The sequence below is a fragment of the Phaethon aethereus genome (genome assembly GCF_964289735.1).
Source record: "Phaethon aethereus genome assembly, chromosome: 18".
Lineage (NCBI taxonomy): Eukaryota > Metazoa > Chordata > Aves > Phaethontiformes > Phaethontidae > Phaethon > Phaethon aethereus.
The window spans coordinates 8,873,534-8,886,162 of record NC_138594.1 but is presented as its reverse complement, the minus strand read 5'-3'; the positions used below and the strand labels follow the sequence as shown (position 1 = coordinate 8,886,162).

At 37.1% G+C, this 12,629-nt stretch overlaps 1 protein-coding gene across 1 annotated transcript in view; it reads right to left on the bottom strand.

The window, feature by feature from the left end:
• Nucleotides 1-12,629, bottom strand: part of STXBP4 (syntaxin binding protein 4) — a gene marked incomplete at both ends in the record, with an annotated part of 70,613 nt that overhangs the window by 21,795 nt on the left and 36,189 nt on the right. The gene's annotated exons all lie outside the window — the stretch shown is intronic.

Below are 12,629 nucleotides of genomic sequence, written 5' to 3'. Positions count from 1 at the left end.
TTTCAAATAAATTTTTAGGTACTGCAGGATCCAAGCAATTTGAACATTATTAAAATTAGAAGCAAACAGTCTGGCTGATGCTCATTTTTATCCACGCAGGAAGTTAGCAGTGAAAGTACAACATAAGCACAACACACTTAACAAGGGCAATAAAATACTTTCTTCTGTTTAGCTGATGGCAATCAAATGTGTACAACCAATTATACAGAAATGGCAGGAGTCACCAGAGCTTGCAGTACATACTTTACAATACCATTACTATAAAACATTCCAAATTTTAAAGGGAATGAAAAGACTACAGCAAATTAAGTACCGAGCGGTCTGCTTCACCAAACAGAAGCTGTCCTGCTAAGGTACGCTGGAGAAGATACAGACTTTTGTGAAAACAGGGAAGGTAAATAAGCCCCTAGCAACCGACAGAAAAAACATCGACTTTTGGATAAATCCTCGTTTTAGCCCAGAGTTAAAACAGGAGATTCATGCCATTACCTACAGTCACAGGCTAGAGTCTGAGCATCTACGCCAGCGACTGATGTGAAACTGGGAACGTCTTTAAGCAAACAAAAAGCCGAAGAAAGACTGCATTCCTTGAAATGCTGACAGGAAAGGAATTCAAACAACTACTAATGATTATTATTTTCGTAATGTAATCACCTTTCAGAAAAAAAGGCTTTGTTTAGCAACTTACATTGAAAAAACTAAGCTTATTATTTCAATATGCTTATAATACAACCAATATGTATCGCATTTGGCTTACAATGCCTTTTCCCATACCACATATTTGATAGTCAGAAGTTCAACAATCGATTTTGAGACGGCCAAGATACCACTGAGCAGTACGTCCTTCAACATTATCGCTATTTTAGTCAGGAATGTAATACATTTCTCTAGTCAACAGGTCTGGAAAGCATAATCCCTCAAAGGTAAGTGATAATGAAAGCAGAGAGGAGTTTAAGACTAGCTCAATCTGACCAAACATTGAATTTTGCACAATCTACTGGCTCATATTATTTTCTTTTTAAAATGCATTTAATATACTGATTATCTGACAATTGTTTTTCTATTATTCACCTACGCTGCTTCTTGCAAAAATACTTCTGGCTGTCCAGTGAAAATACGTAAGAATGCAGTGACCAACCCCCCAGACTCTTTTGTTTATTGTGGTTGAAGAATCTGTGGATAAGGTGGAGGCAATACAGAAAATCAGAAAACTGCAGGATGCAGAAATCCACCTCTTTCAGACAAGGCCGCAAAGAAAAAAAACAAAAACCAAACAATCATACCAGTGCCTCTTATCCTCTAGTGTCTCCCATCTGCTTTTAGAGAAGACAGGAAACACATTATTTATTGTAAAATTAGAGAAATGGTCCACAACTGGGGAATTCTACCCAAATGCCATGTAGGCTAAAAAAAGTTAAATTCCCCGAAGTAAGGACTCTCTTGAGAACATTCTTGTTCTGAATTGGTACAATCCACTCCCAGCTGATTGAAAAGAATCTGGAATACCACATTCTTATTCCAGAAATACCAGCCTCCGCACACAGGTCGTGCACCACCAGGCCTGGGAGATCGAGAACAGCCTGGAACGCCCCACTGTACAGCCCAGCTCTAAACCATTTATTGTTTCCTCAGTTCCCCCACTCTCTGGCTCCCCTGATTACTCTCTGTTCCGGAATTCATCTGTCGTCTCCTTTCCTTACTGGATCACCTTCTCTTGTCACCAGCTATTGTGCTACCCACCCACTTCCATCACTGTCATCTCACGTTGCTCACTGACGCATGTGACTGTTAAATATAAGTTTAATTAGAAAGCATTCGCTGGTAACAAATTCAAATGACTATCTAAAATGGGAATTGATCAAAAATGGTCTGAGATTTAAAAAGCATTAGTATTACATGATACGCTTTCTTGCTAAGTAATATCTTACTTTTTTGCACCGATGATGAAATTAAACTGCGCAGAGGGCTGGCATGAACCACCTACAACTGAGAGACACAAAACTACTCTCTCCTGAGCTCATTTCACAGTAAGTACAGACCAAAGTAATACTCTTTCCCTTTTGAAGCAAGAACTGTAAAAATATATTAACAAGATATCCTTTTAGCCTGTTACAAAAACCACCGTAGCTACACATAAATAAAAGAAGGGCTTTATTTGCAGAAGACATGACTTTAAAGCAAGCATATTTTAAAAGTAATGTCAAGAGTTCTTAGAAACTAGGGTAGATACCTTTCCTTTTTCGTTATAAATCTGAAAGGGAAAACCAAAATCCACCATGTGCCTAAATTAGCATACATTATTTTACCTTACCTGTAAAGTATTCGAACATAGTACCCGTGGCAATCACTAACGCAAGGCAAAACCTCCATCCTTGCCTCCCAGCTGATGACATATATGCTTCACGGCACGAGGTAATAGATCTAGTATGAGACTTACGCACATTTTGTACCTCATTTAGATCTCCTTCTTAAGCACCAAGCAACTATTTTCCCTCTTGCCACTTCTCCTGAAAACATACTTTTAAAAAGCTTCCCATATAATTCTTGGCAATCGACTTTCTCTGTACTTCTTTCCATTTAAATTATCACACTTGTGCACCATACATGTCTAAGTAGCTCTGCTGGCCCTCAGCTTCCCATTCCTACCTACTGGAAAAAAGTGAAAAGATGTGACAACTGCAGGAACCGACAGAAAAGCACACCAACCCGCCCAGACAAGCTGAGCACCGATAGCTTTAGCACACGTTGACGTTCCACACAAAGGTCTGATCGTTCCTGCACCCTCCGCCAGCTTTAACCCGGTTCTCTCAGGATGCTCAGAGCTGTGAAGCCACAGAAAATTAACTCGGCGTTAACCGCACAACAGTCCGTACAGTTCCCTCGGTTCAGCTCCGTAGCGTAACGGCTACTTTAGCTGTCGGCACCCGAAGCGATGAGACGGTCTCTCCCGGCCTGGCGGGCAGACGTACGCACCCACGAGGCGCGGGGCTACCCCCCTCCCGATTCCCAGCCGACCCTGGCTGAACTGTGCTGGCAAAGCAAGGGAAGAGGGAGGGCAGCCCTGAGTTCGGGACACCGATCCGGGACCGAGACCTCGAGGTTCAGTTCCCATCTCACCCGTGTATTTCCTCTGGCTGTGAGCAATTTGCGTCTCCGTGCTATCAGATTTAGAACTTCCCTCCCTCACCCCCCATGTCAAAACATCCTGCTATAATTAAGGATTAACATACCAAAACTCTAAGCATTATGTCAACAGAAATTAATAGAGGGACAATTTAGGAAGTATTTACCATCCAGTAAAATTGTTGATTCTGGAGAGTTTTGACTTCAGTCTCCATAGTTACCAAGAGCAAGTACAACTTGTATGGGAAGAGGCACAAAGTCAATTAATTTTTTCATAGTGGGGTCACAGTATGAACTAAACTAGACTTTTAAAGGTCTGCGCTGTAATGAAGTCTTCCTTCAGAGATGCTGGAAATTAACCTAACGAGACTGCACGAATCTCGTTAGCTCATCTGCATTTTAAGGTATAATAATATCACTTACTTGTTTTTCATTATTAAAATGTTTTGATTTGAAAGTCAGTACAGACAGTGCCTATTCAAAAGCTGACTCATCTTTTCTCGTTAAAGGTAAGTGAATGGAGAGAGAATAAATTGCTTTTCTAGCAGCAACAACAGATTTCTGAAATCTAGGTCACACTAACAAACTGTCTCCAATACAGGCTTCAGCCATTGAATTGTCTTTTTCCTTGCTGTGAAACATTAAGAATAACATACATGTTTAATCACCAATAAATTAGCTAGCAACTTGTTCATAATTGATACTTTAAATATTTTTTTGATCTGATCAAGCTATAAAATTATTCCACCCTTATTAGTGTCACCTTTATTTAGCTTCTCTGCTTGTACATAATTACTGTCATGTTCTGATTATCTGACATCAAATTAAACAAGTGGAGTCTAATTTCTAGGTCTACAACAATACCCACAAGTAAGACCAGTTACAGGAAAACAATGTCATTCCTCACTCACATTCAACAAAATGGGGTTTTAGTCCAAGTAAGGAGAGTTCAGGGATAGTTCAGGATTTAAAACCTATTTGTAAATGGACATTTCTTTCAAATGTCATTGAAAAACAGGATTAGAATTTTGTAAGAGCTTGACTCACTCGATCAGATGTTTGAAATAAATAGGGTGTAATTCAATAAAGACAAAAGCGAAGTCCTACCCTAGGTGCAAATAATCAGCTGCACAACAGCAAGCGGGGTACGTCTAGCTAGGCTTTGGGGCTCAGCAGAAAAGGCTCTGGAAGTACAGGAAAGCCCAAACTTCATATGAATCAGGAACATGAAGCCATTAGGGAAAGGGAGCACCATCTGGGGACATAAGAGCTCGTGTGCTATATATTAAAGCAAGCAAACTTATTATTACATTTTTGTCTCCCACAGGAAGGTCTCAACTACAGAACTCAATACAATCTTGATGAATTGGAGAGAATTCAGAGAAGTACAAGGGTGATGAAATGGCTAGAAGACATGCTCTGTAAGGAAAAAATGAACAAACTGGTTTATTTTGGGGAACAGAAAACAGAGCGGGGACATGATATGGTCTTCAAATATGTCAAAAGCTGCCACAAAAAGGAAAGTAGTAGGGTGTTCTCAATAACTAGGAGGATGAAGACCAGTAGCAATGAGCTTAAACTGCAATGAGGAGAATTTAGGCCAAAGGAAAAGCTTTCTAATGGCAAAGATAATTAAGGATGGGAATAGTTAGCCTACAGAAGCGGTGGAATATGCTAGACAAATAGCTGTTTGGATTAATGTACATATAATTCATGTTGCTGGAGGCAGGCGGATGCACTACCTAATTGCTGGAGGTCCTTTCTAACCAGATCCTTTCTAATTCTTGGTGGCAAGTACCACCTGAGTGCTAGTTTTGTAAACTTTTGTGTAATTTATATTACAGGCAGATGTTTCTTCTGCTTCCCATTTGCAAGGCATCTTTATGTCTTGTGTTCACAGGACTAATGTATTTTAATTATATTATGTACCAAACAACTCTTCACTTGTCTCCTTCGAACTATTTGTTGTAAAACCACACCAATCCTGGCCAAAGAAACAGGCTTTATAGTATGTTTTTTTTTGAGTCAGGGATCAGTACCCACTCCAAAAATTCTCATAGATTATCATAATGAATCCTGTAATTGAAGAGAATGTAAAAGTGCTAAGGTTCTGTAAATCAGTTGTAAGAGTTTTGTGGTTCAGTGGCTGTTGACAAACTACAGCTTGGAAACCACAGCTATAATTTTAAATTACTTTGAAATATGTGGATAGCCATGCATTAAAAATTTAATCCAGATCAAGTACACAGCACTGAAATACAGCATCAAACATATTACAGTAAAAAAAGGCAAGAAACCAAAACCCGTAAAACATTTTCAGAAAGCTTTAATGGACCCTATGGCTGTCTCCGTTCTAAGTCTATGCTTCCCCATTAGTCAGTCTCCTTTTCTAATGAAGACTTTAAGGGGCTAAGACAGTATAAAGGTGCTACTTGACACCGTTCCACAGTCAAAGCACCAACTGACATTTTTGGTCAATGAAAATGCACTGTAGAAATATAACACACAGTAATGATATACCAGAAACAAAGTATTTTTATAAGTCCTTAACAAACCTGACAGTTATCTAAGAACACAGAAGAATATTATCTATATTGAAATAGATTCTAGTAATAGTAGGTTACTATTCAGGAAGAAAAAAAAGCTGCTTTCAGGATTTCCTATTGATATGACACCTAGTCAGAAAAAAATTATTAAATTCAGGACACTTCTGTTAAATCCTTGCTCTTTTTTTTTTTTTTTCTTTCCTATGAATCAGCAAGTGAGCTGCTTCATGGCTCAAATTCCTTCTTAAAATGGGGATAATGATTTTAATCAATGTGTACAGATGATGTAAATAAATCAGATCATATTAGATTTACAGACTGAAGAATGGACTCGTCTAACAGGTCTAATGATCCATTTTTAACTTAATTTCCATGCACACTCATTTTAATTTCATTTATATTGGAAATAATTTAAATATTGTACGCTATTACATTTCTGAACAATTCCTTTCTGTTGCAATGAAACATTTTCTTGGACAGATTTTCTTGCTGGAATTACAGTTCTATGAACACTGTCAAAATTACAACTCCTTATTCTTATTTACCATGCAGGCAAAAATGGAAATTCAGATGATTTCCAGAAAACTCAGTTTTGCTACAAGTAAACAGTTATGTAGAATAAGTTTCTGAATTCCTGTCTGTGTCCTTACAAAATTGTATTAAATACGATTGGATTTTTTTTCCTGAGGATTATAGAAGCCATTTTCCCTGTTATGCAACTTTGAATTTTAATTTTTCTGAAAGTAGATAAGTTGTTCACCTTCAGGTTTCTTATTGTGATCAGATTTGCAGTATATCTAAAGAGTTGCTGACAAGCTATCAATTTTTTAATGAAACATTCTCATTTTCAGAATGAGGCAAAAACTCAACAATGTCTATATTACAGGGTAAAAGGGATCCACTTCTCATCTCACGTGTATTTGATGTTATGTATTGGAACAATTAAAATTAAGTCAAGGGTTATTCTCAGTTTACATCATTGAAGATGTAGAAGGAAAATTACTAAGTTTTATTTCAATTCCCAAACTATATTCCTGTGTTGCACTAGCAAAGTTTTCAGATCAGTAATGAGGGTACGCTACAATTTAATAAAAAATAGTATTAAAATTTTTTACTATCTTAAGTTTAATTTTTTGGACAAACTATCAGTTTGTGTAGTAGCCACTGTCTGTGCATAGCGCCACTCGCTCACAGTGCGTGATTGGTAGCAGGGACCTACGGTCCGGAGCGCACGTTGAACTTCCTATAAAGTTTCCCGTTGAGCAGAGCTGAAAACCAGAAAACCACTGCCCCACAGAGACTACATCAAGCGATGCATTCAGCTGCAGCATGAAGCTCCGGTCTTGGTCTATCTTGTCTTGCCCTATATTGTCTTTACAAGACGAGACTGAGCAAACAAGAAAGTAACTACACTTCGAATTCCAGACAAACTGGGAGATGCTTCAGTTACATAAGGAAGAGGTTTTATGTCTCATGTTGCCTTCAGAACTCAGTGGAGGCCAGGAAGACATGCTAGATGCACACCTGACTCCTGCTCTTGTGTAAGGAAAAATGGATTCTGGAGCATTGTTCTTGAGAAGTTGACAATCTTTGGTATAATGCCATGATGCTACATGAGGAATACAGTGCCAATATTCTGCAGCAAAAGACAGCAGTCCCCACGAGCTCAAAATTCAGCATGATTCTGCAAGTAGAAGGAGCCACTGATGATCAGGTCATATTCCAAAATTACCAACGTGATTCTGGGATTTATCTTTTTTTAAAAAACGTCAACTCAGTAAAAGATTCAACAGTAAAAAGTTCATTTAATAACTTAATATTGTTACTTTCTGCAAAAATGAAATTACCCTCCCATTAAGCATTTTTGTTTTGAGGGAAAAAATCTTCAACCTTCAGGGACTAGCAAAACTGTGAAGTTTTCCACTGGATAAAACAGTTGACAAATTCTCTTTTGGGAAAGCTCACCTCTTTTGTTGTTGTTGTTGAAAGTTTCAAAGGAATAATACATTGTAATTATCTTTAAAGCATACAGCATCGATTTTAAGATTTACTTCTTTTGCTATTCAAAAACTATTAAGAAGGGGAGCTGTACAGAGGCATTAGGATATACATTGTATAATTGAATAAGTCTCTTCTATTTCTGATTTCAGTAATTCACTGAAATATTTATGGCCTTGCCAGAACAATGAATACACAGAGTTATCTCTTTAGTTATCATTATGCTGCTCCTTCCCCAGCAGTTCTTCCTGTAAGGAAGAAAAGGCACAGTTCTAGTTTATTAGCTGAAAGAATATTAAAGGCATGCTGTCCTCCCAATGCAGAACTCTCCCCACAAAGATGATCTTGCAGGAAATAATTTTCTCTGTCTGATATGAAAAATATAAAAAGACATAGCAGCACGAGTTTCAGCGAATATTAGCAATCAGACAGTATTCTTGGGGCCAACAGAAGACTCCTATTTTGATATTCAGCCTCTGCAAATGCATCTTTAATATCACTAGCCTAATTAGCAAAAGTCAAATTAGCCAGTGTAAGTCTACCCATCTTAAAATTACATCTGGATTTTGATGTACAGAGATAAACCAAAAAGGGGGAGGGGGAAGCAGCCCATGCTTACATGTCAACTTTTTCAGAGCTCTCCTGATAAACTACAGCCAATTATCCATGCAAAATTATAGTCCTGTTGTATCTTGAATTTCAGGAACAAAATAGTAATAATGTATATGGCATTAATTCTGTTGTAATAAAAAAACACACCAGGACTGCAACAAATAAATAAAAGAAGTATGAATACTTAACAATATTCTCTCTTCTCAAAAAAGCAAAATTGTTATTTGCAAAGACTTGCTACTCTAAAAAAAAAAAAAAAAAGCAAAATTGTTATTTGCAAAGACTTGCTACTCTACCTTATAACTTTGTTCCACCCACACTGTCAAAATAATGGGAAGGGACAACTAACACTTTGCCGAATGCGGAATGGTTTTGGCAATTCACCATAATATAGTTCAAAAAACTAAACTGAAGAAATAGATTCCATATTTCAGCTTTTAATGCCTGAGATGTAAGGTTTTGCCTGGGGTCCAAAAATCAAAAGCAACTTAACTATCAAGAGAACATGCACTAATGGATGCTGACCATAGGAAAATGAATACGAAAACCGGGCAACTAAACTGCCTGTAAGGTCTTCATAATCAAACGTACTGTGACTGGCAAGATCAACATCAGCAAGTAAGGAAGATTTTTGGAAGCTATATTATTTTGGAGATCATTTTAGTGAACTTCAGCATGACTGCCAGATTGTCAGATCCCAGGCTGACAACAGATTAAAGGAACACGATGGGGAAAAACAGTTCACGATACACTGCTTGAGCTCCTGCTGAGCACAGAAGCAGGCTTCATAGCACTTGATGGATACTGATGACTGGGATTATATCAACCAGAGCAAGACTGTATTTTTGGATAGAAATTTCAGAGTCAGAGTGAGGAAATTAGCAGTCAAAATACTTGAAAGCTGCATTATACTAGTGCACATTTCAAAATGCCAATTGCCTGCTATTTTATGAAGAGGTAACTATGTTCCAGGGTTAATCAGATTTTGGCCGTTAGCAGTACCAAGTGTATTTCTTTTCTATTTTTGTAATAGAAAAGAAGAAAATGCTTTCTCAAATCTTTTTAGCATGATTTGCACCATATGGTTTACTAAGTGCAGCCAGCAACTACTTTTAAATGCTACAGTTCTTTCACTGAGGCATTATTATCCTTTGTATGATAAAAGTAATTTTATGTCTTCAGGAGATTGTATTCTACAAAGCAGAAAGGCCTCTCAAGACTCGGTTTCTAAAAATAGCTTACAGTCTTTCATGAAGATGAAGGATGAATCTTTCAAGGGATGAGCTTGATTATTCTTATTACTTTCTTATTTGCATTTCTGGATCTTGAGGATCCTGTAGTAGTGAGCACTGGAAAACAAATTTTTTTTTAAACAGAGTCTTCACTTGAAGCCAAACTGACTTCACATAGCTGTCATTCAACCTACAAAGCTGAAAACTGATCTGCAGCATTATCACAAGGCAACATACACTTGGAGATTTTCAGGAATACACTGAACTTCTTTAAACGTCTTCCCTCAGGCAAAATGTCTTGCTATTATGGAGGAAGAGGACAGTTTGTGTGGCCAGTTCATAAATATGTCATTTTGACTTGGTTGTCAAGGATGATCTTTAACAAGGGAAGCAATTTTCTTTTGGAAGAACACTCCACAATCTTGTCTTTGCACCTAGACTTTGTTTCACACATATTGTAAATTAATCAAAAAGGTATTTTAGCTAGGGCTCTTTTACTTTATGTTGTACAAAATGAAGCAAATAACGAAAGAGAAGTTCTATTTAGAAAGTAGAGTCTATCATGATGGTTGCCCAACTATATGTTTTTATCCATTTAGCAATCTCAAAAATACTAACTCCAATTCTCTAAGAATTCATTAACTAATAACTATGTTGTGGACATCTTTCCGTGAAAAAGGAAAACCTCCAGTCTGCAATGTAATGTCTATTATACTTTTTTCTTTGCTATATGATATTTATGAAATGCTACATACACGAGAGCCCCCTTTTTATGACAGCCCATCCGCAAGAAAACTGAAGATCACATGGGAAACATTTTGTGAGAATCTGGCACAGACAACTGCAGACAGAATGCTATTAAATAGTTACTCTGCCTTAACTACTTTTTTGTTGAGAGAGAGAGAGAGAGAGAGAGAGAAAGCAAGCAAGGTTTAAAGCTTTAATCTCATACACAAGCTCGTCAGAGCCCAGATCTATCCATAATACTCTCCAAATCAGAATGAACTCAGAAGGATGACGTTCAATCTTTAAATCCTTCTCTGCAGAGCTATTTTTAACTCTCAGGTTCATAAAATGGATCCCTGCTGTGGCTCCAGAGCTTTCTAACATGTATCCCACCTATTACGTTTGACACAACCACATGTTAGAATTCAGACTCTTACTTCTAAATGCAACTTCCTTGCATGATTTCCTGCGTGGTATGATAGACCTCTACCATTGTCACTGCTGGAAAACCAATTATCTTCTCTCCTGGCCACTGTTATTCTTTTCACTTCCACCAGTAACAATAATTCTAAAATTCTGGACATTTCTGAAGAGTTTTTTAATCTTATTTTGCTTTCTTCTCCACAGAGTGATGTAATAAATAAATGCTGCATAAATAATATCAAATAAGACATTTTTCATATCTTGAAACATTTCCTCAACAAATATATTTATTCCGTCCCTTTCTAAATTAATTCCCAACAATGTAAAAAGGATATTCAAATCTTTGATACAATGATTATTGGCAACCGTAATTCACCAGCTTTCAAAAAACTCCTGTAACTCGTCAGGCCATTTCTGTTTTAGTTTTGCAAATCAATCCATCTAAACCAGATTAGCACTGACATGTCTGCTCAAGTATAGGTAAATACGATCAAAACATACAATCACTTCGATGATCTGAACTGGGAATTGTATAATAAGCCACAGTTGTTTCTTAGATTTCCAACCGCATGCAGTTTATAACAGTAAATGCTCATGAACTAGCGTAATTTTTACCAATGGGAACAGATTTCTGTTAATGACCTGAGGATATACGTGTATCTCCAAATGAAACTGCAGGCTACATTCACCCCCTACAGCAATAAAATCTTCATTAAGACACTTTGATGTAAATGTGTTCATATAAAGTGAGCAGAATAACATTTTGTAAACATTCCGGAATGAAAATAGAGCATTAGAGTCAGGAAATTCTGCTAGCTCTACATGATTCTGGAAATCTTCATATTCCTCATTTTGGCATTAATTTTCTGCTTTAAATTTTTCAGGAAAAAATGTACTCTGGAATAAATTTATATTCTAATTATAGTTTGATGAAGGTGCATACTGAACTGACACTGAACCTCCACTGTCCTCTGGTGCTATGAATGATTCACATCCAATTTTAAATAAAAATATCTACCTTCTTTGCTAATGAACTGATACCAGATTTAAAAGGTCTGGAGGATTTGCTTCCTCAAGGGCATTTCCTGACTTCAAAACTCACATTAAAAATTCCTAACAATAATGGTCCGATTTTCTAAAAATTTGGAGAAATCTCATTCTGATGCATCCTTTGCATCTTGGAAGAAGGATCTGTATCTGTATGGTTTAAGATACTGAGTTATTAAAACTTATATTCCAAAAATTCCATGGACTTAGACTGCATTCACCACTTTTGTTTAACGCCCATCAAGGTCAACGGAAATATTCCCACCAATGAGTTTCAATGAGTTTCAGGTGACGTCTTTCGAGACCAGGAAACCCCAGCCGCTAGAATCCCATGTGATGCTTACTTCTGACTTCTTCCTAACCTTTAGATCAAGATGATCTTGAACTACAGAAAGTCCTTGGTAAATTGTTTTTGGAAGAGTGATAAATGCTATTAGCAGAACCAAAATAACTTTTTAATACTACACTTCCATTTTGCCTTTCATGAGGTCTTTATTAGATAAAAGCCTGTTGATGAACCCAGAAGTAAAGAGACTGTGCAAAGTGCAAGGGAAACAGAAGAACAAAAGTAAAAAGAAAAACGGAATCTGCTGAGACATCTCTATATGACCTGCTTTGTGGCAGCAAAAAGTCTCCAGTACCATCCCTTGGCTTTACTGCACTCTGTAACAGGCGACTAATTTCAGCTTGCATAGAACTGATCACTTGCTCAGTCAATCCTTCTAGAATGGGATGAAATGTATTATAAATCTCTGAATTATTAGGTCTTTTCAGAAATGTCTACCTACTCCTAGGTTAAATCTCAAAAGAATAAATATTTTCTTGATTTATTAAATCACCACATTCTTATTACAAGCTAGTAAAAGAGGAACAAAAGTCCTCTCTTTGGCTTAATAAAAACAGAAGAAATTTTCAACTGGCA